General features: G+C 42.3%; 1 long non-coding RNA gene across 1 annotated transcript in view; it reads right to left on the bottom strand.

The window, feature by feature from the left end:
• Positions 1 to 488: 488 nt before the first annotated feature.
• Positions 489 to 27,520, bottom strand: part of LOC307182876 — a 259,239-nt gene continuing 232,207 nt past the window's right edge. The window contains exon 5 of the long non-coding RNA XR_013827281.1: positions 489 to 557. This is a non-coding gene — a long non-coding RNA (uncharacterized lncRNA). The remainder of the gene's footprint in view (positions 558 to 27,520) is intronic.

Genomic DNA, 27,520 nt, shown 5'->3' with positions numbered 1-27,520 from the left:
AGCTTCACAATTCCTAGGTCTTCATACTCCAAACTGCACTCAAGTTTGCCTGGGACAGGTATACGTGTATACGGAAATCTACATTCCCAGTACATCTCAGACCCCCACGAGGAGCCAAAGTTTCAGAGAGCCCTGTGAGGTTGTAACTCCCTCCCAGGGACCAGCGGCATTACTCCCTGTCCACGGGAGCGTACGCACAGATCTTTTCTCCTCCTCATGGTCCGTTTTCTATTTGTGATTAGTAATTGGCTTCTCTTGGTACGTTACGACCTATTACAAAAGCCAAACATTAAGAGGGCGAGCTGAAATGACAAAATTTGGTTATAATTTATGTTGGCCCCTGACATATATATTTTTTGTAATGATTTGGTCTCTAAGCAACTGATCTCTTAGCAACAAGAAGCACCTTTATAAAAGATGGCACACAAAGAGTGATTGCCAGAAAATCCATCCGATTCTTAAACAGCCGCGCATCATTAGCAAAACTCACCATCTTCAAGAGTCCAAAACTAGAAGTGACCAGCAGACCCAGGTAACCTTGACATTTGCACATTTTCCTGAAAAAAAAAAAAAAAAACTCATGCAACTATTGAAGAGAACAAAATTTTTTGAAATATGTTCATTTTTTGAGGTCTTATTAGTTGGTCTTGGCTAACTTTTAATAGAATGTATTCTATTAAATAACTGCTTCTTAATTTTTTAAAACAACTTGGACTTGAATTTTGTGATCAGAAAACAGTTCACTTAAAATATTTTATTGACATGAGGCTAGAAGGGGGAAGCAATCTATCCTTTTCAGAGTTTATTTCTGTAGGTTTTCATCTGAAGGGGAAAATCCACACTGTGGCAAAAGAAGAGAGTGAAAATGTCACCCCGAGTGGTATGCACTTCTGGGGAAATATGTGTATTTTCTTTCCTAATGTTTATTTAAACTGCTAAAAAATTTAAAGAGTAGCAAAATCATTTTACTTCCAAACTTCAGCTTTTTAGTCCAGTGTTGATTCCAGTAGCAAATGATGGTCTTCTATTGCAAATATTCATGGACTGGTTTTTCTTTTCTCCCTTTCATAGCTTTTCTATTTGTTTTCACTGACATAAGAAAAGATTCATTCCAATGCTAAAAATAGGAGAAATTCCAGCTATCTGTACCTTGTTTCCTTTTTCCAGGTACCCAGGATTTGAAGACTTAAATGTCATTCTAGAAAGCTGGAGTTAGAGATGAGGAACAATTGTTTTTCCTCTGAACCCCTTCAATTAAGACTGTGTAATTATAAACCCACTTGGGGTACTCAAAGTGCATAAAAAGATGTTCTGTGAGAGCGAAATAAAAATCTCCCTAATTGAACTGGGAAACATTACATAGAGATACCAAAGATCTAAGCAAACAGACTTTAGAAAATTGCAGTTTCAATAAAGACAAGTTGTGATACTTTTGTTTTTTATAAGACTTGTGCATGCCACTTATCTTTAAGTTGAAGTGTGCTGACATCTTCTTGGAACCAGAAAATGGGATACTTAGTCTAAATACAGAGTTGGCAATGAGTCAGGGCATTCAAAATCAGGATAGTCCCAGAAAATTTGGGACCTACAATTCCTCTGTTAAGAAAATGCTCCTTACGAGCACAATCTGATTACACTTGATTTAAAAAGCTGCTTATGACTTGTATTTCTGTTACCGCTACCAATTTCAGGCAGAAAGAATTCCTTCTTGTGATTGCTTTGCTTGGAAGTTAACAACCTGGGTATTTTAAATTGAATTGCAAAAACTTTCTTTCTTTCTTTCTTTTTTTTAAAAGCAATGTACTATGAAAGCACAGAGAAACATAGCTTTGTCCTTTAGAACTAAAGATTTATTGTACTTATATTTGCAGTCTGGTCATTATTGTGGAAACTTGTTTGTGGCTTTAAGGAACTTGGATAAATAACTAAAAGATATAACTTGTGTTGGCTGTGTCTGGATGTGTTTCTACTTTTTAAGTGTACCACAGTCTCATAAATATGAAGAGGGGGATTAAAACAAGCAAAGATATGGAAACATTTATATCGCGAGTGATAGCAAAGTTTTTGCAGTGGTTCTTTAAGATTTTTCAAACCTAGCCACTGTGGCCTTTGAGGGTCACATCTTCTACATTTTTTCTATGCGTAAGGAAACAAAGGGGGCCCACAGCAGGCACTGTAGAGCTTGTGACTTTGGCTGTCTTAATGAGCCATCTGACCAAGATGGACAAACAATTACAAGATTTGAGATGTACAATGTGAGACTTAGGATGGACTGGCCACTATAGACTAAGCCAATCTATTCTGCTGTGTTGGGATTAGTTACTTCTGCAACACACACACACATACATACAAATGGTCTCAGTATAAATCATAAACCAGGAAATCAAAGTGAGCCTCTCCATTAGTGAGGGCTTCCCAGGAAAAAGGACAGTTTTAGTTTCATGAATGAAAAGGTTCCATCATAATCCTTACTTGAAATCTAAAAATCCTAGGCAAAACTTGATGCTCCTTTTCCTTCTAACCTTCGGCTGGGATTGGACTGCTAGGGTGCAGAGAGGGTGTGAGGGACAGACAGTCCTGCTTTGTGGGAGGTCCCTACTGCTAGAGCACCCACTTACTTTGAACATCTTAACACCTAAACTGAAATGGTCAGGCAGGAGCCTGATCAATTACAACAGGACTGGCTTTTTAACAGAAAAAAATTCACCCTCTTAAATGAGCCATACTTGAGATAATTTGGTCGTTCTCTGGTGACTGAGAAGCAAGAAAATAACCTTTGGAGCAGCCCCTTTGGGTTAGGTGCTTTACAACGTACAGTCCTGTTTAATCCTCACAACAGCTGTGCAAAGCCATCGGCAGCTCCATTTTACACGTGTAAACCGGATTCGGCAGTTTGTCAAGATGTTGCCTAAACAGTGAACGGCAAAGTCGGGGTTTACACCCAGGGCCAGTCTGACTCCCCAGCCCATGCGCTCTCCTTGTGCCACAATAGCACAAGCAACTATTTTAAACTGACCTTCAAATAGTCCCTCTGGTCTTAGTAAAGCAAAAGTTCTTAGTAGGTGGGCTGGCAGTAAAGATTTAGGCATCTTTTCACAGAAGAGACTTCTTAACCCCCAGTTCTGTTGGCTGGAGTGACTCAGACCCCGCATTTTCAATGGTTGTCACACAGGCTACGAACTGGAGGGGGCACTTGGCTGGGCTGTGGTAGCAGTGGCCATAGGGTGCGTCGCCATTCCTTGCCATGATGCACATCCCAAGTGATGTGGGGTAGGATTCTCTGAGGTACCATTTCTGTGAGAACAGAGCCTGAGGCAGGGCTCCCTGGGAGGCATCCCCAGATCACAACAGTTAGGGACTGCACAGGTAGAGAGGGAGCAGGTCAAGTGACATGCCAGCAAGTTAAGGTGGCTGGGAAGAGAACCCAGGCGTAGGTGGAGTAGGGGTGGGTAAGATGATGCTACAGAAAGCAGAGCTTTCTCCTGAGGACGTCGCTTCAAAGCTGCAGGACAGCAGGGCCCTGTCTACTCTGGTTCTAAACCCTCTGGCTCATGTTGTTAACCCCTCTTCAAATATCCCTGACAAAGGGATTAGTCTTAGAGAGTTAATTTAACAAAACTTCCCTGAATCAGTATTTGGGGAGGAGATCTAAGAGGCTTGGGGGCCAGGGCAGCTGTGACTAACCCTGGAACAAAGCACTTTACACACCCCTATCTCTTTTGATCCTTACATCAGTCAGCTCAGAGACCTGAAGAATCTTGCCCAAGGTCAAACTCAGAAGTCTTTTTACTGGAAACCCTGTGGTTCTTTTCCTGCAACTGGGAAATACGATGGTATACACAGGCACATATAGATTCTAAGGTGTGATATGGATCCAAAAAGGTTTGGGGTTGGAGGTGATCTGCCTTGAACTTGGCATGATCATCAAGTGAATACCAGGGGCAGCTCTTCACCTGCTACACTTGAGTCCGTCCCTGGAGGAAGGACTAACACTCTAACAGGTGTAAGAGGCAACCTCCCATTTCTTTTTCCAATCCTTCTCTGCTGGGGTATACCCACGGGTAATCCCTCCAACCATAAATCAGAAGGCTGGTGGGCAGCTTAGGAAATCTGAGAATGCATGGTAATAGGTTCTACTTTTGTACAAAGCATAATAATTATCTTTGTGCAAAGGTATCCAAGTAATTCCCATGCCTCTACTTCCATATGGTTCTTGCCTCCAATCAGACATGCCCACCCTCTTTGAGTTCCTTCCTGGTGTGTGGTGCTAGGACACGTACGGTCAGCACATAGATGTCACATACCTACCATGGACAGCACAGGCCAAATCCCCCTCTCTATATAGTGCTCAGAAAGTCTCCTCTCACCTGGCATCCCTGGGCACAAGAAGGGGGCCACTTATTTCATTTCTTAAAAAGCATATCAGTTGAAATTTGGGAGCTGACTTAGAGTTTGCTTAATTTAGACTTCTTATTTTGGAGATGAGGAAACTGAGCTGAAGTGATTTGCCCAAGATCTATGCAGCTGGTCAAAGTGACAGACAGAGCTCAGTTCTCTTGACTCCCAGTCCAGTGCTCTTTCCTCTGTATCATAATTATTAATCCTAAGAAGAAGGTAAGAGTCCAAACTATTACTCCTATTTTAAAGGTAGAAAAACTGAGGGCATAATTCAGTTTAGGGATGACTGCCACTCCAAAAGTATGAAAATTAATCTATGAAAGTGACTTAACAGCTCCTCAGGTTTAATAATTTTCATTCTCCCTGGTGGATGCAAATATGCAGAGTTCACTGTTACAGTGAACACACTGAAGTGTCCAAAGGCTATTCAATATGTTGATCATATAATTTCTCTCCTGTATGGAAAGTAAGGAAGGGGATGGAAAAACAGTCCCTGCCATTATGAAGCCTAGCGTCCAAACAGATTATGCATTTATGGAATCCCCAAAAAGATAAACCAGCATATATCCCATGTCAGGACTGTCTCAGCCAGGCCCCATACCAAAACTTGATAACAAAGGGTACTGTAAGCAATAGTCCTTATGGATTTTCCTTCTGTTGAACCCACACTTGAATCTGGTACTACCTCAGAAGAGGCTCTAACAGAAATAACCCTGATATGCAATTATGGGAACTCTACAGTTCTGATGACAATTCTAAAAATTTAAACGGAAGGTGTGAACTCACATGGATTGAGCTCTCTGTGCCAAGTTCTGTGCTAGGGCCTTTACAAAGGTTTTCTTATTTAATTTTCATAAATCCATGATGCTGATATTCTGAGCACTATTTTCCAGATGAGAAAGCTGAAACTTCTGCATTTAAGGAAACTGCCAAAGGGGGCAACACCACAAAGTGGTGATTATTTATTCAATATATGTTTACTGCACTTAAATGATGTGCCTGGCACCGGACTAGGTACTGGTGATATAAAGTTAAATCAGACATGGTCCTTGTCTTGAAGAAGCTCAGGGCCTAATAATATTCATTTACAGTTAATGTGGGAGCTTCTGTTCGTCAGAGCTAGATTAATAGCAAGTAAGATATTTGCTAAGTACATTCTAAAAGATTTACTCTAGAGCATTCATTCTGAAGGTTCGAAAGGGTTAGAGAAGAAATCCTAGGATAGGAAAATATAGGGCTAGGATTTACAATGAGAGGGAAAATTGAAGATTGACAGAAAGTTGGCATTCATGACATGTGGAGTAAAATGGGCAGACAGCATGGGGGAAAGAATGATCAGGTCACATAAAACAGCGGTCCCCAACTTTTTGGCACCAGGGATGGGTTTTGTGGAAGACAATTTTTCCGCAGACGGGGGGCAGGGGCGGCGGCGGTGGGGAGTGGTTCAGGCAGTAATGCGAGTCATGGGGAGCGGCAGATGAAGCTTTGCTTGCTAGCCCTCTGCTCCCCTCCTGTTGTGCAGCCCGGTTCCTAACAGGCCGCGGACCAGTAGTGGTCCGCAGCTCAGGGGCTGGGGACCCCTGACATAAAAGGGCCAGCAAACCTTGAGTTTCTTGTCGGTGTTCCATATTGAGGAATAATATGAACAATGAACTTGGTGATAGAGTACACTGGTAGAAAACAAAGATCAGACAAAGGAGTTTGGATTAAGTGAACAGAAAATGGGGAGCCCATTAAAATCTGCTGATGTAGGCTCCTGGTTTTTGAATATCACTAGACATCTGTGACAAATAGTGCCAGAGGAAAAGAGTTTTGTCCGTGTGTCATTGACACTGTCTGGGGCATACTACCAACTAAAAGATCAATCTTTTGAAATCCTTGAGCTAATCAGGAGTGAACGGATGAGGTCCTGGCCTGGGCAATAGCTGCAGAGGATAAAGCCTAACTGGAGACTGGTTCAGAGCAAACAATGGGCTAGACTTGGTGATTAGATGAAAGGAGGGAAGGAGGAAAGAAAACAAAGAGAATGGTGGTATGCCTAGAAGTAAATGAAATTTGGAATGAGCTAACTGGTAAGCTTATTTTTCAATAAGGTTTAGATATTATAAATGTGCTTATTCAAGTGGGGGACATTTCTTGGAAATGTTAAATATGTCCCCCAAAGCACAAATCAAGACTAAGAATTTAGTCTTAGATTTGAATGGGGTCTAAGAATTTGTGCTCTTCTGAGACTACAGGAAGGTGGGGGAGGGGGCAACCTGGAAAACATCATTTATATGTTAAACCATGAGAATTTCCAAGATATTTTAATCATTTTATGGGGCCAGTAGGGGTATTCTGGAACACCCAGGAAGCCTGGGGACCATAACTTTAGGCAACGGGCAGACCTGATGAGAGGGGTATTGCTCCTACATGTGTTTGAAGGAGTGTCTCCAAGAATAAGTGTGGAGAGGGACAAAACAGAAGACCTCAGTCTGCAGACTGAGTGACCGTGGGTGATTAATGAGAAGAAGTCACAATAAGGAATCAGGACAGAAGACAGATAAAAGGTGACCAGAGGCTTTAGAAGAGACCCAGAAGCAAACTGTTCCAAGAAGATGTTCTCTGCAAAGGAGCAGAGAAGTAAAAATTTCTGACTGCCAAACAATTCATCAGACTGGTGAGAGAGAAGTCACTGGCACCCTCAAAAGGCAGTGTGGGTGGAACAGGAAGCTGGTGAACTACAAAGGTTGGTAGGCACCCGGGGGGTGGAGTGCGAGAGGCCAGTCAGGCCTCCTGACCCACAAGCCCATATGCTGGATAGATGCAGAATTAGTCAATCCAAAGGCTTGGCTGTCAGCATAAATCCATTTTTTTTTAACATCTTTATTGGAGTATAATTGCTTTACAATGGTGTGTTAGTTTCTGCTTTATAACAAAGTGAATCAGTTATACATATACATATGTTCCCGTATCTCTTCCCTCTTGTGTCTCCCCTCCCTCCCACCCTCCCTATCCCACCCCTCCAGGCGGTCACAAAGCACCGAGTTGATCTCCCTGTGCTATGCGGCTGCTTCCCACTAGCTATCTATTTTACGTTTGGTAGTGTATATATGTCCATGCCACTCTCTCACTTTGTCCCAAGTTACACTTCCCCTTCCCCGTATCCTCAAGTCCATTCTCTGGTAGGTCTGTGTCTTTTTTTTTTTTTTTTTTTTTGCAGTATGCGGGCGTCTCACTGTTGTGCCTCTACCGCTGTGGAGCACAGGCTCTGGACGCGCAGGCTCAGCGGCCATGGCTCACGGGCCCAGCCGCTCTGCGGCACATGGGATCCTCCCGGACCGGGTCACGAACCCGTGTCCCCTGCATCGGCAGGCAGACTCTCAACCACTGCGCCACCAGGGAAGCCCGGTCTGTGTCTTTATTCCCGTCTTACCCCTAGGTCCTTCATGACATTTTTTTTTTTCTTAGATTACATATATATGTGTTAGCATACGGTATTTGTCTTTCTCTTTCTGACTTACTTCACTCTGTATGACAGACTCTAGGTCCATCTACCTCACTACAAAAAATTCAATTTCGTTTCTTTTTATGGCTGAGTAATATTCCATTGTATATATGTGCTACATCTTCTTTATTCATTCATCTGATGATGGACACTTAGGTTGCTTCCATCTCCTGGCTATTGTAAATAGAGCTGCAATGAACATTTTGGTACATGACTCTTTTTGAATTATGGTTTTCTCAGGGTATATGCCCAGTAGTGGGATTGATGGGTCACATGGTAGTTCTATTTGTAGTTTTTTAAGGAACCTCCATACTGTTCTCCATAGTGGCTGTACCAATTCACATTCCCACCAGCAGTGCAAGAAGGTTCCCTTTTCTCCATACCCTCTCCAGCATTTATTGTTTCTAGATTTTTTGATGATGGCCATTCTGAGCAGTGTGAGATGATATCTCATTGTAGTTTTGATTTGCATTTCTCTAATGATTAATGATGCTGTGCATTCTTTCATGTGTTTGTTGGCAATCTGTATATCTTCTTTGGAGAAATGTCTATTTAGGTCTTCTGCCCATTTTTGGATTGGGTTGTTTGTTTTTTTGTTATTGAGCTGCATGAGCTGCTTGTAAATTTTGGAGATTAATCCTTTGTCAGTTGCTTCATTTGCAAATATTTTTTCCCATCCTGAGCGTTGTCTTTCGGTCTTGTTTATGGTTTCCTTTGCTGTGCAAAAGCTTTGAAGTTTCATTAGGTCCCATTGGTTTATTTTTGTTTTTATTTCCATTTCTCTAGGAGGTGGGTCAAAAAGGATCTTGCTGTGATTTATGTCATAGAGTGTTCTGCCTATGTTTCCTCTAAGAGTTTGATAGTTTCTGGCCTTACATTTAGGTCTTTAATCCATTTTGAGCTTATTTTTGTGTATGGTATTAGGCAGTATTCTAACCTCATACTTTTACATGCACCTGTCCAGTTTTCCCAGCACCACTTATTGAAGAGGCTGTCCTTTCTCCACTGTACATTCCTGCCTCCTTTATCAAAGATAAGGTGACCATATGTGCGTGGGTTTATCTCTGGGCTTTCTATCCTGTTCCATTGATCTATATTTCTGTTTTTGTGCCAGAACCATACTGTCTTGATTACTGTAGCTTTGTAGTATAGAATAAAATATCTAGGAATAAACCTACCTAAGGAGACAAAAGACCTGTATGCAGAATATTATAAGACACTGATGAAAGAAATTAAAGATGATACAAATAAATAGATGGAGAGATATACCATGTTCTTGGATTGGAAGAATCAACATTGTGAAAATGACTCTACTACCCAAAGCAATCTACAGATTCAATGCAATCCTTATCAAACTACCACTGGCATTTTTCACAGAACTAGAACAAAAAATTTCACAATTTGTATGGAAACACAAAATACCCTGAATAGCCAAAGCAATCTTGAGAACGAAAAACGGAGCTGGAGGAATCAGGCTCCCTGACTTCAGACTATACTACAAAGCATAAATCCATTTTAAAATCCAGCTATCTGCCTCTGCCTGCGTCAGGCTGGGGAGGAAAAAGCATGAACTTTGGAGTCAGACAGACAGATTTTAATCCTTCCTCAGACAGAAATCAACTGTGAGACAATATCAAGGAGATTTAACCTCTATTTCTTCATCTTTAAAATGGAACTGCTTCTACTTATCTCACAAGGTGTTTTTTTCTTTTCTTTTTTTTTTCTTTTTAAAGACTAATATGAGATAAAATGCCTATAAAATATGGGGAAAGGTACTCAGTAAACACCAACTCCCCTAGGACAGTGGGTTGTTTAGATGTGTCACTTGGAGTCTTGGAGTTCTTCAGAAATTTTCAGAAGCTGTTTTTGAAGGTGTCGGGGGTGGGGAAGTTCTGGGTAGACAAAAGCTGAAGCCTCAGCTACCTACACCCTACTCTTACCAGAGCGCTGGCGTCCTATGAAAATTTTTGTTTAAAAAGGTGAGGAGAGCAGAAAGAAAACTACTGGGACTAGCACTGAATTTAGCAAGGTTTCAGGATACAAGGTTAATATACAAAATTCAGTTGTATTCTTATACACTAGTAGCAATCAATTGAAAAATAAAAATTTAAAAACAATTCCACCTAAATGCCCATCAACAGAGGAATGGATAAAGAAGATGTGGTATATATATATATATAATGGAATATTACTCAGCCATATAAAAGAATGAAATAATGCCATTTGCGGCAACATGGACGGACCTAGAGATTGTCACAATGAGTGAAGTAAGTCAGATAGAGAAAGACAAATATCATATGATATCGCTTATATGTGAATCTAAAAGAAGGCTACAAATGAACTTACCTACAAAACAGAAATAGTCACAGATGTAGAAAATAAACTTATGGTTACTGGGGGTAAGAGGGGGGAGGGATAAATTGGAAGATTGGGATTGACACATACACACTACTATATATAAAACAGATTACTAACAAGGACCTACTGTACAGCACAGGAAACTCTACTCAATACTCTGTAATGGCCTATATGTGAAAAGAAGCTAAGAAAAGAGTGGATACATGTATATGTATAACAGATTCAGTTTGCTGTATACCTGAAACTAACACAACATTGTTAGTTAATCAACTATACCCCAATAAAAAAAAAAGCAGAAAACAATTCCAATACAGTAAGACCAAAAGCAATAAAATACTTCATAATAAATCCAACAAAAGACGTATAAGATCTCTACATTGAAAAGTACAAAATATTGCTGAGAGAAATTGAAGCAGACCTAATAAATGGTGAGATACATCAGATTTGTGATATAAGACTATATTGTTAAGGTGGCAATTCTGCCTAAATTGTTCTGTAGAGTCAATGAACTGTCAATTAAAATTCCAGCAGGCTTTGTTTGTTTGTTTTAGAATTTCACAAAACAAAGCTGATTTCAAAATTTATACAGAAATGCAAAAGACCTAAAATAACCAAAGTATGGTCAGTTAGGGGCCTTTGAGAAGCAGGCAGCAAGACCGGATTTAGATATGCAAGAGATTTCTAGATGAAAATGACTGGGGAGGATAAAAGAGGCGGGAGCAGGAGAAGAAAGGAAGTTGTCAGATTCCAATGCACGTATGACACCCATGAAAGGAGAGGGGGAAGGAAGAATTGTGTGGAAAGGGCAAAAGGGCTTCAGACTACAGTGTAGTGCTGAGAGTTTTAGTCAGGAAAGGGGAGTTCCCAAGCAAAGACTGCCTGTTGGAAGAGTCCTGCATTGGATGGAATGGTCTATCACCATACCCCCACCATACTCAGTCATTGGTTGCAAGCTACCAAGAGGAAGATAGTCTTTTTGTGAACTTTGTGGTGAATCCAAAGGGTGGAGCCATCAACTATGCAACTAATAGCAGGTTCTTTGGAAGGAGATCTGAGCAGTACACCTTCATGGCAAAGTAATATTTAAAAAGAACAAAGTTGGAGAACTTACCTTCCAATTTACCAACCTTACCTTTATATTTCAATATTTTCTATAAAGCTACAGTAATCAAAACAGTTTGGTATTGGCAAAAAATAAACATATATATCAAAGGAACAGAATAGAGAGTCCAGAAAGAGTCTCACACATATACTGCCAATTTTAAACAAAGGTACCAAGGCAATTCAATGGGGAAGGAAAACTCTTTTCAACAAATGGTGCTGGATCAACTGGATATGGATGAGGGGGTGGAGGATGGAAGAGGTATCAAATCTTACCTCACACCATACACAGAAATTAACTCAAAATCAATCACAGACCTAAATGTAAAACCTAAAACTATTAAACTTCTGGAAGAAAACAAGAGAAAAATCTTTGTGATCTTCAAGTGGCAAAGTTTCTTTAGAACACACACAAAAAAGCATGAACCACAGAAGAAAATTGATAGTTGGGCTTCAACAAAAATTTAAAACTTGATTTTCAATAGAAACTAGGAAAATAAAGCAGACCACAGACTAAGAGAAAATATTTTGAACACATATATTAAACAAAAAACTTGAATCCAGAATATATTTTTTAAAAACCTCTTAAAATTCAGTAAGATAAACCAATTTTAAAAAACAGGGGAGGGAGTTCCCTGGGGCCTAGTGGTTAGGACTCCAGGCTTTCACTGCCATGGTCAGGGTTCAATCCCTGGTCAGGGAACTGAGATCCTGCAAGCCATGTGGCACCACACACACACACACACAAAAAAAAAAACCCAAAAAACAAAACAAAACAAAAACACAAACAAAAAACCAGGGGAAATATTTGACCAGATGTTTCACAAAAGAAGATATGTGAATGGCCAGTAAGCTCACTAAAAATAGCTCAAAATTACTAGTGATTAGGGAGATGCAAATTAAGACCGTAGTCAGATACTTCTAGAATGGCTAAAATGAAAAGACTGACAGATAACAAGTGTTGGTGAGAATGTGGAGCAACTGGAACTCTCATATGCTTCTGGTGCTTTGGAAGATTATTTGGCAGTTTCTTAAAAGGTTAAACATATAGCTACTGTACAACACAGCCATTGCAATTCTTGTATGCTAGTATTCATTGTAGCCTTATTTGAAACAGCCAAAAAAACTGGGAAACAACCTGAATGTTCATTAACAAGTGAATGGATAAACTGTGTTTTAACTATATAATAGAATGCTACTCAGCAATATTAAGGAAGAAATTGATATGAACAACAACATGAATGAGTCTCAAAATCAGTATGCTGAAGGAAAGAAGCCAGACCAAAAAAAAAAAAGAGTACAGACTCTGATTACACTGAGATAAGACTCTAGAAAATGTAAGCTAATCAATAGCGATGGGAAGCAGATTTGTAGTTGTCTGGGGATGAGGGAGGAAGGGATGTATTACAAGAGGGTGATGAAAATGTTATCTTCATTTTGGTGATGACCTCATTCATATATATAGATATACAAATACATGTTAAAACTCATAAAATTGTACACTTTAAATATTTGAGGTTTATTGTATATCCATTATGCCTCAATAAAGTGGTTTTAAAAGGATGAGGGGGGCAGGTGAGAGCTGGTGTAAAGGGGAAGATATACAATAAAATATACAATATACAATACAATAAAAAGATTTGAACAGTGTCCTAGAAGTGCCCAGTCGCTCCAGCTGTGGACTGCCACCAGTACAGGATCTGGGCTTATTTTATTCCTAAGAGCTTCCAACCACACTCAGGGGAAGGATGTGGCTCAATTCAGCCCGCCCAGGAATGATAGAGACCCAAGCATTGTAATGGAAAGTCTGGAATATAGGGCAGCTTTGCTCTACAGAGCAGGAAGTATATCAGGGTAGAAGCAAGGAAAATCTTGCTCTCGTAAGATTCCTCTGGATGCAGAGCTCCCTGTTCTCTGATTTCCTCTCCAGTGTGGAATGAGGGTGAAAGACCCAATTTGTTGTTTTGAAAAAAGTAACCATGACAACAGCCAAGTCCATAGAGAGAGTAGTAAAATGCATTAAGCTCACTTTCAATACCTTGCCTTCGCTTCCAGAATGAATGCTCCTAGTCAGACAATGCTCCAGCTTCAACAAAAGAGCAAAAGGGCAGAGCAGACCTAGAAAACCTTTGTGTGCCCAGGCCCATCATAGATTAGTGGTATCTCTTTGATCTGGCAGTCCATTGCCTCTAGCTTTCTCCACACAGTCCAGGTCAGTTTTTAGAAAGCTTATTCTGAAAGGGCAGGAGCAGATATGAGCTCTTTTTAGGAAACATAGCTGTTAAGCTCACACGTTTAGAAGTAAAAATAAACTTGGAAAGTTTCATTAAGTGAGTCAGGGTATGATCAAAATTGTGCCCTAATCCTTGATTCCATGGTTGGAGAATGAACTGGCAGATGTGCTTTTCCTTCTGTCCCAGGGGAAGGGCCTCCCATCAGCCCTTCCCTGAGGCAGAATGAAGCAGTCTAATCTTCAAGGGCACTGGCTGGGAAGAGAGGTGGCCTGGGTCCTAAACTCTGTCACTAATTAGCTGACATAACTAAACCTCTTGGGTGCCTAACTTAACCTCTTAGGCTGCGCCAATGTTTGCCCTGCTCTGTTAGCGGATATAAATCATTGTGCCAGCAATGTGACCTGTGAGAGCATTATCACATATTCCTCTTTGCTTTTCTCTGAGCCTGGTAGAAAAGCGTCGTGTCTGGCATTTTTTGCAAGGCGAAAGATAAGTCTTTCCTCCACTGAGTCTGGGCAGACTTGGGGAGAGAGGAGAGGGTTATTGCAGCTTTCCACCAAGGAAACCAGCTATTTTTCTGTGTTGGGGGAAGGTAGATTTGCTTTGTCTCGGAGGTTATAACTAGATATATCAAGACTGGTCATATATGCTAGCCTGTAGCCTGACACTCAGCTCACTGGGCATCAGGGATCTGAGGCTCTAGAGCCACAAAGTTCAGGCAGGCATCATTGGAGGATAATATTCAAAGGGAATGGGGAACCCCTGCCCATTCAAAGGGACAACAGATTGTTGCCACAGGGAATGTGGGTCCAGTGTGGGCAGATCCTCAGAGTTTTCCTCAAGAGAGGCCTGAAATCTGGGCTTTTAAAACATAAGATATCCAAAACTTTAAATAATGGCCATGAAAGCAAATTTAAAGCATAATGTAAGTCAAACGAGACAGGTTAGCAGGCTGGGTGGGTTAATGACAGAAACTCTGGTCAGGAGGGGGAAATATAAGAGCAAGGCAGTCATGCCTTGCTTCCTGCAGAGAGCCCAGAGAAGAAGCAAGGTCCTAGGCTGTCTTTATCCAGGCAACTTGTCTCCTGTCTCTCAATTCTTCTCTTCTGTCTCTCCTTCTCCCTCCAGCCTAAGGAAGCTTCAGCTCTCTGTGGGAGGAGGAGGTAAGAAGGCTTGGCTCCTTTCCTTTTCCCAGAACCACCATTGTAGCCCATCCTGCCTACCCTTACAGGGCCTGGATTTTGAAACTCAAAAGCCAGGAAAGTATTTTTTTTCCCTCTGCATTCTGCTTTCCTGAGGCAAGGGAAAATGCTCAGCTGATTTGATTTAATGAGGAGGCGATAAAGGTAAATCAGGTAACACTAGCTAACCTGCCCACAGCCCAGGGGTTATACTGGATGGAGGAACATCACACACACAACCTGAGGCTCGAATGGGGGCGCAGCATGCTTGGGAAGTTAGGACTAGTTTGGTACCGCTGGGTGGAGTGCAGGGCAAATGGCAGGGGAGGGGACTGCTAAGGCAGATGAAATAGGACTTAACACAAAAAAATTGATGTCTTAATACTTATGTGTTGTTTTTGTAAGGCTGGTGGCACAATCCTACATTGGTTTTGTGTAATTTATCATCTGTGCGCTTTAAAGTGACATAAAGGGCTTCAGAAACCATGATCTGGCCACCACGCTCATCATAATTTGGGTGGTCTAGCCATCTACAAAGTGTCCAAAGTTGATACAGTTGAACTCGTTTGAGGGTAGTAAGTATCACCAGACTTCACTGAGAGGTGCTGCCACAGCTGTTACCAAGCCTTCTTGCTATTTCAGAAACTGCTACTGCTTTCTGCCTTCCCTCCCTCCCCCACAACTCCAGCTCCCATTCCCTACTTCCCCAGGCTCCACCAAACTCTTCTTCTTCCCCAGTGACCCTTCCAATTCCATCTCTTCACTGAACTCAGGCTGACCCCTGAGGACCCTGTTTTCCTTTCTACCCTCTCAGGTAGAGGATGTATTTTCAACCATACATACTCCAATTTCAGTGTCGGGAGCTGGGGTTGGTATCTTCCAGCGTGCTGCCTCTGGACCATTACTCTCTTTTTCTTTCTAAAATACTGTAACCTCCTTGATGTTCACACCGTCCACCCCCTTACCCTGACTACCCTAGTCACTGAAGGCTTTAGTCTCTTTCTCCATGTCTTCCTCTCCACGCCATCATCCTAAGGCACTAAATGTCCTTATGGCTGATCGAAGCAACATCCTGGCTGCAGAGTTCCTTGACGATTATACCTTCAGTGACCTTCTCCCTCCAGCTCAGCACACTCCCAGGGGCATAGCTCTGAGCTTGTCATCATCAGAAACTGCACCTCCTCTGGCATCTCATTCTCTCACCACCACCTTCCAGCTCATTTGCTTAAGTCCCCTCACTGAAATAATTCTCTAGCCTCATTGAGATCTCCGAGCCAGTGGCCTCACCACTTTCTCTATGTCCGTGAACCTCCTCCTATCTTTATTTTCTTCTGTATCTAGCTTAGAGGCCGTAGTTCTTCCTACAGTGTCCTAAATCCATTGTGCCCCTCTTCATTGTCCTTGCCTGGCAAAGCCCCACAGACTTATTTATGCCTGTGCCGGAGTACATCAGTATTACTGGAGAATATGGCGCCACTGAGTACTTGGGCATGGCTCTAACTTCGTGTTCTCCAACCTTGTTTGGGTCTTCAACACTGCTCAGCAGTTTTACCATGCTTTGCTAGAAGCTCCCGCCACTTTCACAAATTTTATTTCCTTTTCTCAGAGCTTTATGCTTCCAACCCCTTTATTCCCAGATAAGAAGCATGGCAGAGAAAACTGATGGACTGAATTTGCACCTGTCCTCTCCTCCCAGGTACAGTACAATGGAGCACATGTCCTTCTTCCAATCAAGGTCAGTCCCTCCACACATTGTGCCCCGGATCTCATCCCCTCCTACCTAAGCAGGGGTCCTGTTCCATTAGGTGTACCTTCTCCTTCCCCAATCTTCAACCTCTTCTTCACACCTGGATTCTTCCCATTAGCACTCAAATATATGCTGGAATCCTTCATCACCAATAAAGCCAAGCAAACAAAACTTCCCTTCATTCCACACATCCCTCAAGCTCTTACCTGCTCTTCTTTTATTAATACAGGATTCTTCTTTCTTCTTTCCATTCTGGCTTCCTACTTCACCAGCTTGCAGAAACTGCTCTTGCTGGGGCCACCAGTAGCTTTCTTGCTTTATCCACTGTGAAGTTCCTGCCTTCATTGGTCTTGATCTCTTGGCAGCATTCAATACAATTAACCACGTCTTCCTTCTTGAAACACTCTCTCCTCTTGGCCTTGGTGACAAAAATACTTTTGTGGTCGTCTTTATACCTTCTGACTGTTCTTTCTGAGGATCTTTTGCCTGTTCCACCTCCTCCCAAATTCTAAATTCTTGAGTTCTTTGGAAATTCTCATATCATACTCGCCCTTGGCAATTTCAACTTTTTTCCCAAGGCCTTAAATCCATCCCTATCCTGGTTTAATCTTTCCTGAATTCTTACCTTTTCTATCACAGAACTGTAATTAAGTACTTATTAGGGTGATGATCTATTTATCGTTTCCTCTGCTAGAACCATAAGCTCCATGAAGGTGAGCAATGTCTTCTTTATCTACCATTCCTATAATCCACTGGGTTAGCCTAGAAAAAAGTGACTGAGCTTCAATGCAAAGTTCTACCTAGTGGGCCTGTGCTCTGTCTGCCAAAAGAGGAAGCAAACATCTGCCCTCATGGGATTGTCTAATAGTTAGAACTTCTCACCACAGTCTTTTCTCCCAGATTTACATTCAAACTATCTTTTCCTTAGTGCAGAATAGGAAATCTAGATAATTTCTTTTGCCAAAAATAGAGGAATCCTGTATTAATAAAAGTAAAGTGAACACTGAAGAGTGAGGGAGTCTTCAAGCTTTGAAGCAGTGGAGTGATATGGTGAGTTCTGTATTTTGGAAAGCTAGCTGTCAGCAGTAAGGAGGAAGACTTTGTGGAAGGAGAGAATAGGGGCAGGGGCATTCGTGTGAATCTGTTCCAGGGGAGAGCTTATGAAAGCCCTAGGTCATGGGTGGCATTGAGAATAGGAAGAAAGAGGGAAGGTGAGACTTTTCAGAGATAAAATGACAATTGAATATCAGGGTAGGATGACAGGAAGTGAGAGATTGCCCTGAATCAGAGGATCCTTGTACTGACCCATCATCCCCTGCAGTGGGCCCTCACATACATGCTGTTCTTTTTCCTTGGAAGGACCTGCCCCTACATTTAACTCCTTGGAATCCTGTTCCTCCATCACGATCTTTAGAAAGATCTCCTGGATTACTCCAGGGAGAATGACTCTTTCCCTCCTCTTCATCCCCACAGCACTTGATTCAAATGGTCAGTATTATTGCCAGTTGTGTATAACATGAGTGCTTATGTAGTTGACTGTATCCAGGCATTGTGCCATCTCTGATGAAATAGCTACTTCAAACTAAAACAGTTGAAAAAAATCATAAACTGAAAGAAGCATATTTACTGTATTTTCTTGGCTTACAGTTAATTAAAAGCATCTTCTCATCTTTAATTTTTAAACAAAGTTCTGGTGGGGCAGGTTAATAATGCTTATAACTCATTTATCTTACAAGATTTATATAAAGGTCTTGGATGAGCCTGGCCCGCTCCTTCCTTTGGTTTTGGAGGAAACAATCTCTTAGTCCCACAATAGCTTGAGGCACCACCTCTGAGCTTCTAAATGACTCATATCCTGAAAACCCATGGTAATCTCATTCCTGCCCCACTGATTCAATTAACCTGTTTGTAAGCTATTTATGTGTGCATGCTTTAGCCTTTTAAAAGGGGCCAGGCATTTTTAGTCACATTGGATGAAAATAATAACATGGTTTAACTCATATATGATGTGGGTTGGCTTATACAGACGTCTTCGTATTTAATGCCTTTCCTAAAAATTCCCAACATTGACTAGGGCTTCAGCAGTCCTTTAGGACCAACGCTTCCATGAAAATACTCAAAATATGTTTGAATACATGTCCTACATTGTCACCAAGAGCACCCTGCCATCTAATTCCAGTGGAACCCTAATGATACTGCAACACCAGAAAGACTGCCTCCTTGGGAGACAGCTCCCCGATGCCCATCTTCCTCCTCTGAGCAGAGTGTAATCCGTTTGCTGTTCCACCTTTGTCATTTGCATACTCGTTCCCTGTGGAGTTTATCACATAAAACCTTGCTATTTTTATTTGTATTCATGTCTTCCTCTTTAGCTGTATCAGAAGCTTCTTAAAGGCAGAGAAAACATTCTCTTAGTGTCCTTCCTACCTGCCCCCCACACCCTCCACCCACGCATACTGGAATCCTAACACCTTGCTTTGCACTTAGTTGGAGTTCAGGGTTCTAGAAAAGTTAATGAGTGAATGAATCATAAACATATTTTGGGTCATCTTCCCCATGTGGTGCATCACCTGCCTTTGCCCGCTCTGAAACCCTCAGCCTCTTCTCTGCCCACTCTCCCTGGCCTTCTACAGTTTCTCCCCATCTGTCTGACATTTATCTCCACCTCTAAAGGGCTTTCCAAATCTGCTGAAACGCTGCTGCCTGCACCATAACTCCCTCTTTTGACTCATTTTTAAAGCCATTTAGTAAGACTTAATTCCGAGGCTTGGCACTCTTCCATTTGGAGAACTGTCCTACCATTTCCGGTTTCTCCAGCCCTGATAACACTGCCCCCTCAATGCTCAACCTATGGCAACTCTGCAAGAAAGCCTTATGAAGTCTCCCTCAGCAAACGAGCTGGTTGTCTTGGAACCAAAAGAAGCTGTGCGCAGTGTCCAATTTACTCCCTAAAATCCCTCTTGGGACTGAGGAGTTGAGCAGAATGTGTCTCGTTCAGGGTTCTTTCCTTATACCATCTTTTCTTGCACATAGCAAGAAATTTTTTTTTTTTTTTTTTTTGCTTTAGTGATTGCTTGACAGATGTTCCTGGCATTAGTGACCCTAAATCCTAACTCTGCCTACCATGATTCTGTAGGTGTTTTCACTAACTTCTATCTCCTCTAATGATCACATTGTCCTCTGAATGGTGGGAGGGCAGGCATCATTAGCCCTGTTTTACAGATGCACAGTCTGGGGCTGGAAGAGAGATTTTGTGATTTTCCTAAATTGCCATGGTTTGTAAATGGTGGTGGTGGGCAGAGGCAAGGGTACTTAACCCACAGCTTCCTCAGACTTTCCCACTTTCTCAAGCTTTTGTCAAAGTTGTCGTGAGCAGCATTTGCTGCAGCCAACTTTGGTTCCTTAGACATTTAGTCATCCACTCAAGCTGGCTCCCCTATTTTTTCAGATTTAAACCCTTCTAATTGAATAAACCAGATTTACATTTTAAAGGGAAAACCACCCTTATAATCCTCTTACATTTTGTAAATCTTTGTAACATTTCAACAGGCCCTAGGTTAGAATTACAAGCAGCCGACAGATATGTACGGAGCACCTCCTTGTTAGCCCTTCTGCCAGACACAGGGTGGGGAAGGAGTGTGGGGAGCAGGAGGGCCTGGAATCCAGTCCAAGCTCCACTGAAGGGACATCTTTTCCAAAGTTTATCCTCCCAGAGGTGGCTTTCTCTAAATCACACGAATGTGCTGCATAGACTAATAGGGGTCCTGCTAGAAGGGGAAGGGGGAGAGAGGCAGGATAGTTTACAATCTAACCTGAGAGTCAAGCCACACACCACAAGTCACATGCACACAGAGGCCTGCACCTAGGTTGCACTGGGATAAAGACATGCTAGAAATGTCACCAAGGATGTATACCAAAAGCTGACTGTGGTCGTGGGCAATAAAGGAAAACAAAGGCAGGAGAGGTGATTGTAGGCCGGGAAGATCTGGAAAGCTTTATAGAGAAGAGACAGTGATTTGGAAAGCATGCAATCCTAGCTAAAAGGAGGAAAACATCATCCCTTTCCTTGGCAGGGCCCTAGAGTCCTACCCAGTGCCTGCTTAAAGAGACTCCAGTCCTCTGGAAGTAGGTAGGATATAAAATGCCCAGTACAAAGGAGAGGAGAGAGAAGAAAGCAAGGGGCAGAACACTGCCTGGATCTGAGTCTTGTTCTACCACTCAGTAGCTAAGTGAACTTGGGCAAGCTGCTGGTAGATTCTGGACTTCCATATCAGTAGTACCTACCTCCTAGAGCTGGTATACAGATTAAATGAGAATATTACCTACAAAGTGCTTAGAACAGTGCCTGGCACACAGTAAGTGCTCAGTAAGTGTTAGCTATTATTATGATCACACATGCATGCATGTGTGTGCATTCACTGGTATGTACACACAGGCACAAACAAAATGCCTCTGGTGATCCAAAAGTAGTATTAGGATCCATAGATTGAGAGTAATTCTAAAAGACACCAGGAGAGGTCAGAGAAAGAGGACTTGACTTTCATGTGTTGCTGCTGTTTTTACATGGTTTAGCACTTTGGAATAACACTCAGAGGAAAATATGGCAATGAAAATGGTGCTGTTTGGGACTGATCTTATGCCCTGGGCTCAGGCACTGGGGCACAGGGTCCAACAAGCCAAGGTCAGTTTGGATTCCCCACACCACAGCCTGGAGGCAAAGCTGCTATTGGCTATGAACTCAAGAGCCAACAGTCTTTTGAGCTGCACCCTTCCCAGAGGTTTTTGTGGTCCGGGCCCTGGAGGTCACAGAGACCAGAATCATTGCTAAGGGAAATTTCCAGGGTGGCTCTCATCACTCTTACAGAGTCACCACCTGCTCTACCCTGCTCCAGACTGAAGGGCACACGGAGGCATGCCCCAAAGTGTAGTTAAGTTGCAGCCATCACCCCCACTTTCTACACTTGGTGAAATCTATACTCTTGGGCAAGCTACTTAATCTCTTTAAGCCACATTTGTAAAATGGGTATAATAATAAAATCGTTATGGGACTGGTTGTGAGGTTTAGATATAGTAAGGTAACATTTAGCATTCTATAAAAGGTAGCCATTATAATTATTAAACAACCACTGTTGTTTTGATGCTGTAGGCAGAGAGAAGGGGGTGGCCACTGCTGAAAGCACACCTGAAATTCACATATAATTTTGGCGACCATAAAATTTATTGATCAAATGGAAAAACTTTTGAGAGTAAAGGGAGTGCTATTAGTGATGGCACTGGGACAATAGGCATAAATTGGGACTGTCTTGGGTAAACTAATCCACGATTCTCTACCCACTGCCCACCACTCATTTCCAAGGCCACGCTGTCTGACTGTACCTCTTTATTCAAAACACAGTTCTTAGTGATTGAAGGAACAAAATAGGAAATATTTTCTCCTTTTTGACATCTCTGTCTTTTGGAAGGTGTTTATTTTACTGTTTAGGTTAGCTGTCACTGATTGGGGAATGAATATGTGTTAGCCCTTGTACCCAGTGCTTTAAGGAAATGAGCTCTAAAATCCTCATGACCACTGTGGGAGGTAGGTGCAACCTCTACTGCACAACTATGGAACCTGAGGCTCAGGGAGGTTAAGTAACTTGCCCAACCAAGGTTACAGGTCCATTCAATGGTATGCTGGGGATTTACCTCATAGGCCAAAGCCTATGACCTTTACTGGATCAGAATGTTTAGAGGTGAGTCCAGAATCATTTTGGGGGGCCCTCACTCCCACCCCTCACCTGCTGGACTTATAAGGTGGGCTGCCAAGGTGTATATCTTCCTCCCATGTGTATGCCAGTTCCCAAACCCTCAGGCCTGAATAACCATTGGCTGCCCTCTGATTTTCACAGAAATGGGAGCTTCATAAATATAGTTATTAAACCTACTCCTAGTTTCTTTGTAAATAGAATCTTGTGCAGTTTTCATAAGACCTAAAGAGTATATAGCTAAGCTGGCAGCAGATTTTATCCTCATTTTTTTCCATTTCAATATTCCCAGGGTGGGGTGGGAGCAGGGGTGGGGAGCAGCATCTCTAGACCCAATGCTCTTCAGAGAGACGCCGTACAGAAACCCTTCTTTCAGGAATGCCCACTTCCAACTCTGCCCTGGTGATACACATGCACTGCCTTACCCAGTAAGTAGCTATTGGTGGAAAGCAGTAACCTTTGAATGCCTGGTTCCATGGGTGCAAAGCTAGGTCTCCCATAAAACTGGGAATGATACTCAGAATTCAGCTGAACTATTTGGGCAACTTTATCATTTCTGGGGCCCTAATTTTCAGGAGGATAGTTCCCACGGTGTAAGAAAATGACTGCTTCCTTATAGCACCAGCGTGAGTATGAAAAGAGCTCTTTGGCAAACTCATTACTCATCCGTCATTACAGAGCCTGTCACCTCCGGGGTGCTTGTCCAAAAGTAATCTCATTACCTACATCCTATCGTAACAAGTGCAAGTTTTCCTCTGTACCCCCTGGGGCTGATTTCTTAGGACTACTGATAACAGCTTCCATGTAGATCTTGGCATCACCAGCAGGCAAGTCACAACTTTTGTCTCAACTAAACTTGGGCCCCAGGGACAGTTTTCATCCATGGGGTGAAGGGTTTCCAAACTTTCAACAGTGGTGTTGATGCCAGTCCTGAGGAGTGGGAACATCAGAATGCCTCCCTCCCCACCCACTTGCAAGCATACAAACTGAAAATTACGTTTATTCTCAAATATTCTGTTAAGATTCCTTTGCGTTACTTTAACTGTTTTTATGGAGACAGGGATTCACTTTTGTGTCCCATGTCATGAGTGACTTTAATGAGAAATGGTAGAAGTCAATTCAGGGGAGCCCACCTGTACAAGGGTCTAGTCCCATACTTCACTTCAATGTCAGGTCAAGAAACCATGTGAGATAAAAATAAACGAAATTGAGTTATTTGTAGTGAGGTGGATGGACCTAGAGTCTGTCATACAGAGTAAAGTAAGTCAGAAAGAGAAAAACAAATACCATATGCTAACACATATATATAGAACATAAAAAAAAAAAAAAGGGTCTGTAGAACCTAGGGGCAGGACAGGAATAAAGATGCAGATGTAGAGAATGGACTTGAGGACACGGGGAGGGGGAAGGGTAAGCTGGGACGAATTGAGAGAGTGGCATGGACATATATATATACACTACCAAATGTAAAATAGATAGCTAGTGGGAAGCAGCCACATTGCACAGGGAGAGCAGCTCAATGCTTTATGACCACCTAGAGGGATGGGAGAGGGAGGGTGGGAGGGAGACGCAAGAGGGAGGAGATATGGGGGTGTATGTATATGTATAGCTGATTCACTTTGTTATACAGCAGAAACTAACACACCATTGTAAAGCAATTCTACTCCAATAAAGATGTTTAAAAAAAAAAAAAAAAGAAGAAACCATGTGAGAAATTACAGCCCAGCTCTTCCAGAGACCTTCTGCACAGATAATGTCTGCTCCCAATTACTGGAATAATGCTGCATAATTTGGAAAGAGGGAGATTTCCCTCTTTTGGTAAGAGCCTTGTCTTCTTAACCATCAGGGTCTTTGTACACACTGTTCCCTCTCCCTAGAATAGGTCCCCCCTTTGCCCTTCTTCCTCCCGGTAAACACCTACTATCTTTAAGACTCAGCTTAAGGGGGCACTTGACCTCATCTGGGGTAAACTGAAAGAAGTTTTCTGTTACATAGGACCCAACGTGCTTCCTTTGATAAACCTCATCTCATTTTTACACGTACTAGTTCTTTGATAAACCTCCTCTCATTTTTCCACTTACTAGTTCAAGGCCTGCCTTCACTACTGGGTCATGAGATCTAGGTCGACCTGGACCTGTCAGCCATGTTCCTCACGTGCCCATCACCTGGCGGAAGCACAGAAGGCCCTCAGTGAAGGAGTGGAGTATTTGAGAGAATGTGTCTGGTGAACTGGCGGTGGCATATTAGGACCTTGTAGGGACCCGTTACCTGAGGCTGGAGATGCTTTCTATCTCCCTTTCAAGGGTCACTAGATGGTTCATTTCCGCTTTGCTCCTAAACTCCAGGAGAGTTAGAAGGAGCCTCCAGAAAAATCATGCCTGCCATTTGTATTATATCACTTTATGGTTTATATAGATATTTCATATCTCAAGGCAAGGAAGGTTCTATTATCTCCATTTTACTGGCAAGGAAACTGAAGTCTCAGAGTGGTGTAGTAACTTGCCCCAAATCACACAGTATGGGGCAAAACTGTAAAGGGAATTGTTTCCTGCTATGATACAGCTACATTGACAATATAGCATCATAAAAACTGTAACAATGCTATTTATGTCTTACTTCCAAGTTCCAATTGGTCACAGATCATTCAGAGCCTTTTTCAAACTGTCTACCACTTATTAAGGATTCACCCAGTCCCTGTTTGCAAGTTTACCCTGCCTTATAGAAATTTTGATTATTTTATTGGAATTCTCATGCCTGGCCAAAATCTCCCACGTTCTCTGTTCCACCCATTCTCTGAGAAGCCATTTTTATGCGCTTGCTTTTCTGCTTGCTTTTCTTTCCTCCAGGCCACTGACCTCCATGTCTAGCCTATGTTTGTTCTTCTGGGTTTCCAAGTATATCTCTTTTCAATATTTATCCCCTGACACTTCCTTTGTTACCATATCCAACTCTGGACCCCTCCTTAGGTGGTGTCTAGAGCACCTATGACATCAATGATGCTTCTTTAGTGTCACAGGGTGTGGCCTCAGAGCCCCAATGACTGATAAGTTAACTATACTGCATCAGACATTTCATGACCAAACAAGTGATTCTCCTGTGAGCCTAACTGCTCATTTCAATGATAACGCCAAAACATCACTGGAGCCCCTTCTTTAGAACTGCTTTTGGAAATCTGTGACACCTTATTTTTAATATCCTCAGTAAACTTCTGGTTCAAGATGGTGGGTGAAGCACACACTACAGCCTTCCCTGTCACCCCAAACCTCTGGAATTGATAGATATTTTTAAAATTCACAACTGAATTATAAAACAAGCAGAGGAGCCCTCCTTGGGCCAGAAATTCCGGCAGTATAGAAACTGACGGGATCAACCGATAAAGGAAAGAAATCAAAACACATACAGGAGAGCAGAGTCTCCTTACAAAGCAGGACAAAACCCAATGGGGGTCCTCTCCTGGACAGTGGATAATGAAAGCAGGAGAAAACTGGGGCAACCAGCAGATTGTGAACTGGCCTCAGGAGCTCCTATATATCTTCTTTCCCCTACCAAGCAGCAGCTGAAGTGGGGCTCTGCCCAAAGAAGCTTCGGATAGGGAGGGTTGGAGCGGGAGATGCAGGATATGCCCAAGCCCAGAAACCTAACTGCTAAGGTATTCTGACTAGTAGCACGTTCCACTCCTTCCTCACTCTTCCTGAAAACAGATTGGAGTATAATCCGCAGCAGAACATCCAGCTTCTTTCTGTCTTTCCCCAAAAGGTGGGCAAACAGAAGCAGTCAGCTGACTGATAAGGAATTTCAGCCCCCAAAATGAGCACATGATTAAGACTCACCAAACATTTGATGAATGCCAATACCATGGAAGGGAGTTTGTTTCACAAACTGTAAATAAAAGATGAGTTTATATCCAGGTAAAGAGACTTAATGATCAGTCAAAACAGGGCTCTAGAATATGCTGAATTGATAGCGTCAGAGACACCAACAGATATTGCATCCATAAAAAATTAACAGATAATGGACATTAATACTTTGATTTTTGAGATATAAATCTGAATGAATGGACTGAAAAGCCAAATAGATAACAGTTGAAGTGATGGCTGGGAGATTCAGTCAAGGAATTATCTTAGAATGTGGCACAAAGTGATAAAAGAGATGGGAAATATAAAAGAGCAGGTAAGAAACATGAAGGATAGATCTGTAAGACCCAATACTTGTCTAACTGGTGATCCAGAAAGCAAAAATAGTTAGAATGGAGGTAAAGCAGTATTCAAAGAAATATTAGCGGGGGCTTCCCTGGTGGTGCAGTGGTTGAGAGTCTGCCTGCCGATGCAGGGGACATGGGTTCGTGCCCCGGTCCGGGAAGATCTCACATGCCGCGGAGCGTCTAGGCCCGTGAGCCATGGCCGCTGAGCCTGCGCGTCCGGAGCCTGTGCTCCACAACGGTAGAGGCCACAACAGTGAGAGGCCCGCGTACCGCAAAAAAAAAAAAAAAAAAAAAAAAAAAAAAATAGCGAAGCATGTCCCAGAATTGAAGAGGACCTCCTAAATTCTCAGCAGTATAAAGAGGTCACATACAGGTATCTCAGCGGGGCCAATTCTTCACCCATTGAAGATGGACTTGATTTGGGAAGCAGTAAAAAGCCATTTGAAGCCAAGTGTGGTGGAAAAGTTGATCAAACTCAGTTCTTATTGACGATGAGATGTAAGTTAAATTAGATGTAAATTTAAAATATTGCTGCAAGGCTCATAAATTAGTTCTGAAGATGCTTGCCTCTACTATTAGCACCCACACAGATAGTTTAGCTAGTAGAATTTCCTGTTTTCTCAAAACTGCCTCTAGTTTCCTGGTATAAGGGTACACATATGCTACTTCCTAGCATAAGAGTATGTAAACAAATTAGAAGCCAGGGAGTCAAGTAAGAGAGCAATGTATCCTCTCATGTATCCTCTCTCATCATCCCCACCCCTACTTGCAGTTCCACCAGTGGATATTAATGCTTCCCAACATGAATCCATCTTCTTTGGTCTCGTTATCTCCAACCACCTCACTCAGTCCTACCTCCAAGCATTGCCAAAGCCCTCTCTTCTGCTCACCATCAAAATCCTAACCACATTTCAAGGCTCAGAATAAGTCCCACCTTTCATACAAAGGCTTGTTTGGCCACATCTCTATGCCAGTATCTCATCATGCTTGTGACGATATCATGCTTATTAGTTTTTCCTGCTCCTAGCCTGTAGGCTCCCCCAGAACAGAAAGAGTGCCAGACATGTCT

This window comes from Stenella coeruleoalba, assembly GCF_951394435.1.
Source record: "Stenella coeruleoalba genome assembly, chromosome: 2".
NCBI lineage: Eukaryota > Metazoa > Chordata > Mammalia > Artiodactyla > Delphinidae > Stenella > Stenella coeruleoalba.
The sequence above is the reverse complement of the archived record's forward strand: the minus strand, read 5'-3'. Positions and strand labels throughout refer to the sequence as shown.